A 6,452-nucleotide genomic window follows, 5' to 3' on the forward strand; every position below is an offset into this window, starting at 1 on the left:
TGGGGAAGACACATTCTCCAGCAGAAGATTGGAACAAATATGCAAACCCAGAGGCAAACAACATGCAAAGAATGAGAGACCATGGGCAATATTAAATGGGATATTTCCGGCAAACCCTTTACCTCGGTGTTTGGGAGAGCTGCAGAAGAAGAGGGAAAAAGAGTATAAGAACCAAAGGGATAGAGAATACCAAGTAAATGATGCTTTCTATATTAACAGAATTGATACACAGATGAAATTACAGGGACTGAGGCAGCATGCACAGCTTTTGCAGTGGTATGGAACAGATGGGGCTCTATAGCTAAAAGGAGAAGAGAACAACCCATGACAACATCCCTAACCCATCAACTATCTCCAATTGATAACCATTTGTAAGTGAATATTTAGCTTTCTACAAGAGAACCTAACTGGGGAAACTATTATTAAGTGTAGGGTGGCATTCTCACCAATACATAGTGAAAAGGAAATTAGTAGCACCCTTGAAAGTTCCCTGTCTCATGATGCTGTCAGAGTTTTTATTTATTTTTATTTTAAATTTTATATTACTTTTTAAAATTTTTATATTACTTTTTTATTGCACACACACACACAATATATTGTGTGTGTGTGTGTATATATATAGTTTCTTTGTACTCTACAAGTCCTTTGGTGTTCATTATGTCTTTCAGTGTAGTGCTTTTTTTTTTTTTTTTTTTGATTCCTGAGTGTGTGGACAAATGGGTATATCTATGTGTCTATATCTGTTTCCTGTGCCTTGGGCTATTTTCGTTTTGTTAGATTGTTTTGTCCTCTTCCAATGTGTTAGGTTTTAGTTTACATTATTTTATTTTATTTTATTCGTATCCCTTAGAATCCGGTTTGTTTTCTAATGAGAAAGTAAGAGGGTAGATGCAGATGGAAAGGAAAATGTGAGGAGCTGAAAGAAGTAGAGGGAGGGGAAATAATAATCAGGATATAGTATATGAAGGGAAATGTTTACAATATAAACAAACAAACAAACAAATAAATAAATCCTTGATTTTAAACAATATTTGCTACTTCCCCCTCCCTTCCTTAAGGGTCTCCCAAGGAGATTTTCCTAATTTACTGATTAACCTATTGCTACTTCAAATTAATTTCTCTACTAACTAACATTCTCACGATATATCAATGATGACGAAACATACTGTTAAAGAATGATTGATTAGAGATAATGACTAAAATTTGCATTTTCTAATAGTTCAGCAGTTCTAAAGACAATATCAAGGATGGAGAATTTGTTCTTGCATGTGCAATAGAATATTCATGTGTTACAGAAGCTATGTAGACAAAATCAGGTGGCCATAATCAATTTAATATTTGTGTGAAAACTCACACTGGATTTTATTTTTTTAATTAGTTAATTAAATTTTTACTTCGTATTTTATCCCCCCCCACCATCCACCCTCCTACTGTTCCACATCCCATACTTCCTCCCCACCCCCTGTCTCCACGTGGATGTCCCCACTCGCCACAGTACCTGACTTCTAAACTCCCTGGGGCCTCCAGTCTCTTGAGGGTTAGGTGTATCATCTCTGAATGAACACACACCTGGCAGTTCTCTACTGTATGTGTGTTGGGGGCCTCATACCAGCTGGTGTATGCTGCCTGTTTGGTGGTCCACTGTTTGAGAGATCTCAGGGATCCAGATTAATCGAGACTGCTGGTCATTCTTCAGGATTGCTCTTCTTCTCAGTCTCTTTCAGCCTTCCCTGATTCAACAACGGGGAACAGCTGCTTCTGTCCATTGGTTGGGTGCAAGCATCTGCATCTGGCTCTTTCAGCTACTTTTTGGGACTTCTGGAGTACAGTCACGCAGGTCCCTTTTTGTGAGCTCTCCATAGCTCAGTAATAGTGGCAGGCCTTGGGACTGCCCCTTGAGCTGGATCCCACTTTGGGCCTGTCACTGGACCTTCTTTTCATCAGGCTCCTCTCCATTTCCATCCCTGTAATTCTTTCAGACAGGAACAATTACGGGTCCGGGTTGTGACTGTGAGATGGCAACCCCATCCCTCACTTGATGTCCTGTCTTCCTGCTGGAGGTGGCCTTTTTAAGTTCCCTCTCTTTACTGTCAGGCATTTCATCTAAGGTCCCTCCCTTTGAGTCCTGAGAGTCTCTCATCTCCCAGGTCTCTGGTACATTCTAGAGGGTCCCACCAACCTCCTGTCTCCGAGGTTTCCTGTGTCCATTCTTTCTGCTGTCCCTCAGGGCTGCAGTCCTTTTCCCTCACTCAATATCAGATCAAGTTCCCGTCCCCTCCCCCGCCCCCGTCAATTCCCCCCCCACCCACTTTCCTCACTTTCCCTCCTAGGTCCCTCCCTCCCTCTCACTTGTGATTGCTTTCTTCTCTCTCCCATTGTTGACCTTTTTGAGGTCTATGGATTGTTATCTTGGGTATTCTATACTTTTTTTTTTTTTTGGCTAATATCCAGTTGTTAGTGAGTACATACCACGCATATCATTTTGGATCTGAGTTACCTCACTCAGGATAATATTTTCTAGTTCCATCCATTTGCCTGCAAAACTCAAGATGCCCTCACTCTTAATAGCTGAGTAGTATTCCACTGTGTAAATGCACCACATTTTCTGTATTCATTCTTCTGTCGTGGGACATGTAGGTTGTTTCAAGCTTCTGGCTGTCACTATGTTCATAGGGCCTTATTTGTGATACTCTGAAGCTGGAATTTATTTTGGGAAGATCATATGCCCCAGTACAGGGGAAGGCCAGGGACAGGAAGCAGGGGTGGGTGGGGTGGGGATCAGGACAGGGGGAGGGCATAGGGGATTTTCGAGATAGCATTTAAAATGTAAGTAAAGAAAATATCTAATAAAAATTAAAATAAATAAATAAAAATATAAATAAATAAGGATTAATTTCTGGCAATAATTGCTAAAGTTTGAGCATGCGTCTGAGAAAGATACAGTTTAGCCTAACAAATAGATCTTCCTCCATTCACATGCTTCAAAAATTTGAAGCTCAGTTCTTTCAGTTTTTAATTCATTCATTCATTTATTCATTTTACATCCCAACATCAGGCCCCCTTTCCTCCTAGTACCCCCTCATGGAAGTCCTCTCTTCATTCCACCTTCCCCTTCTCTTTTGAAACCCTTCTCTGTGATTATAGGACTATTCAACTTCAGCTCTTTCTTTTAAAGCAGAACTGAAAGTTTAGTCTTAAATATCCACATACCTCTTCTGGTTTAATTTTCATCCTCAGCACTGGCACTGCTGGGAAAATAGTTTTTTTCCTATGATATTAAATATGCTTTCTTTGACACTAAAAGGAGACTTGTTTCTCATTTGTGATCTTACATTTAACATGGAAAAAAATCCAAAGTATAGTCTTTAATTTGACACTATTGAGACCTACTGAATAAAATCCTACTAGATAGCACTTTAAGCAGGATTAACTGCAAGTTTCTCTGTCAAGAAGAGACAAGAAATTCATTAAAATAGATGTTTCAAAGTCCATATGACAGATGAGAATGAAATTATACTGACAGTCTAGTTTTAAGCTCTTGCTGGATGCATGAATAAATCTGTAAAGTTTAAGGTTTTATATGAAAATACAGTGTCTGTATAATGCCTGGATACTGGTGGACCTTCCATGAAGAAAGTACAGGAGGGAAAGGCAGTGGATCTGTTCCATTCTCTGTATGACCACTCATATAGAAACAAGTCTTTACTGTGGTTAATTTCTACTGTTAACGGGATAGACAAATAGGTGATAAGGCAGTAGCCATGAATGACTTTAAGTTTTTCTCAAATTTTGCTCATCCTTCATCAGAGAGGCTTCCTCCTGCAGCAGATAGTGACAGAAACTCACAGTCAATGATCAGAGAGTGAGAGAAGTAGGGAACATTTAGACCCATACAGAATGTTTTTATCAAATCCCTCCACACATTGATCAAGGAACTCTGAGGAAAAGGAAGAAGAAAGAATATAAGAGTAGAAGAGGAGATGGAGGACAGCAGACAAACAACTCTAAACAAAAACAAAACAGAATCCTCTAAATCAATAAGATCTATGCATATCTGAAGTCCTGAAGACCAAGGCAGAGTTCACAGGATTAGCATAGGTCTAAAACAGATGGTGCCCTCAAAGCGAACTGCCCTCATAGCCACTTAAAAATGGCAATTTAGTTTTCTTCAAAGCAGTTTTACTGGGCAATCCAAGGACTCTTAAGGGTAAGGTGTGTATGCCTAGTGGTAGGTGCCCAATTAAAAACAAAATTAATGACATCCTTGGGAGTTCTTCATCTCATAACGTCAATTCTGGGTCTTTTTTTTTAAATCTTATTTTGAATTTTCTTTTCATATCTACCTATCTATCTATCTATCTATCTATCTATCTATCTATCTATCTATCTATCTATCATCCATCTATTTCCCTTAGGTATATCATGGTATAAACAATGATATATAGATTTTCTGTCTATATCTGTTTCTTGTGCCTTTTATTGGTCTCTCTTCTTTTTGCTTATTTTGTCGTTTTCCTATGTGTGGGTTTTTATTTTATTTCACTTTATTTTATTATTATTATTATTATTATTATTATTATTATTATTATTATCTCTTAGAAGCCTGTTTGTATTTTAATGAGAGACAGAACTGGGGTTGGATCGGGATGGTAGAACAGATGAGGAGGAACTGAAAGGAGTAAAGGAGGAAGATTTATGATATGCTAAAAAATATTTTCGGCAGTTTGTCTTCACTGAACGCTGAGACTACAAGCAGTTGGGATGCTGCATGGAAGCTGAAACCGAACTTCCAAGGTGACTCCTCTGGGCAGCTGGGCCTCTCAGATGAGGGCTGCTCCCAGAAGAGCACCTGCAGCTCAGCCTCCAGCAGCAGCTGCACCATCTGCAGCAGATGCATCCCAGCAACCTAGCCTGATGGCCCAGATGGCTTCCACTGTAGCCAGTGCAGCTATGGGCTCTGAAGTGGGGCACACCCTGGGTCACACTAACACTGGGGGCTTCAGCAGAGGTGGTAATGATGAGTCTGCAAAACCTGACATCACTTACCAGGAGCCTCAGGGAGCCCAGCTGCAGAACCAGAGGTCCTTTGGAACTTGCTTTCTAGAGATCAAGCAGTTTCTGGAGTATGCTCAGAACCAGAGCCATGTCAAACTCTGTGAGGGCTTCAACGAGGTACTGAGGCAGTGCAGGATTGCAAATGGTTTAATCTAATCAAGAAATTCAAGCTGAAGTGATGTAAAATTGGTTCTGTATAATTGATAGTACAAATGTGGACCCCTATATTTCTAATAGCTCCATTGCTTTGGAATGGCTGTGAAAGACATCTAACTATAAATGATTACTGAAGCTTGTAGTGTTGGTTACTGGCCAAGTGTTTGGCCTCCTTGAACTAACTGTATTGTGATTGTGGAGTTAACAAAAAATAAATTGGTTTATTCTGAAAAAAATATTTTTTATTTATTAGATATTTGTTTTATTTACATTTCAAATGTTATCACCTTTCCTGGTTTCCCCTCCGAAAACCCCCTATCCCCTCCACCTCCCCCTGCTCACCAACCCTATTTTCAATAAAAGGGAAAATGTGTGAAGTACCACTTAAAATTATTTACTTAAGGAAAACGTCCCTCACAGGTGCTACACAGCCAACTGGTTTTCATACATTCTAGCTGTAGTCAACATGACAAGCAATTCTTTTTTTTTTTTTTTTGGTTTTTTGAGACAGGGTTTCTCTGTATAGCCCTGGCTGTCCTGGAACTCACTTTGTAGACCAGGCTGGCCTCGAACTCAGAAATCCGCCTGCCTCTGCCTCCCGAGTGCTGGGATTAAAGGCGTGCGCCACCACGCCCGGCTTATGACAAGCAATTCTAACCATCATAATTCCACCCCTTAGTAACTCGATGCACAATCACATCACATTTAATTTCCAAAGGAAAGCAATGCTCAGGTTAGAATTATAGGTAACAATATAATTATACAATACACAACTGCAAACACACTAAATATCAGAATAGTTAACAATGGTCTTTTGAAGGGGAATAATTTTTCTATTTTAAATTTTAAATATGAATACCACTTATATTCCCTTAATTGATGTTATATCACATTGTAAAGAAATCAAGGAAAGAAAACACAGATATTTGTAAAAACACATTCTTAACAAAAAATGACTGACACACTCATGCCAATTATAATCCTAATTTCTACAAATTGTCACATAGCCTTAGCTGATATTTGTAATTGCCTTCTTCTGTTACCCATTCTGTATTTCCTCTACCCTTCATAAGTACCTCAGCAGGTTTTGGCTATTTTCCCAAAGGTTCTGTGCTCCTTCTCATCCTGCTTGGATTGTGTTGTAGTTTCCCATTGAGTTTAATCACAGGGCATGGTAGGACCAAAAGGTGGCCCTAAAGGATCTTCTGAACTCCAGGCATAATCTTTCTTACATCCATTGT

The 6,452-nt window shown here is 39.3% G+C and overlaps 1 pseudogene; it reads left to right on the forward strand.

The window, feature by feature from the left end:
* Positions 1-4,761: 4,761 nt before the first annotated feature.
* On the forward strand, positions 4,762-5,224 carry LOC110307535 (putative coiled-coil-helix-coiled-coil-helix domain-containing protein CHCHD2P9, mitochondrial pseudogene; annotated as a pseudogene).
* Positions 5,225-6,452: the final 1,228 nt, after the last annotated feature.

Source organism: Mus caroli, unplaced genomic scaffold (assembly GCF_978045245.1).
Source record: "Mus caroli unplaced genomic scaffold, Mus_caroli_1 scaffold_15, whole genome shotgun sequence".
NCBI lineage: Eukaryota > Metazoa > Chordata > Mammalia > Rodentia > Muridae > Mus > Mus caroli.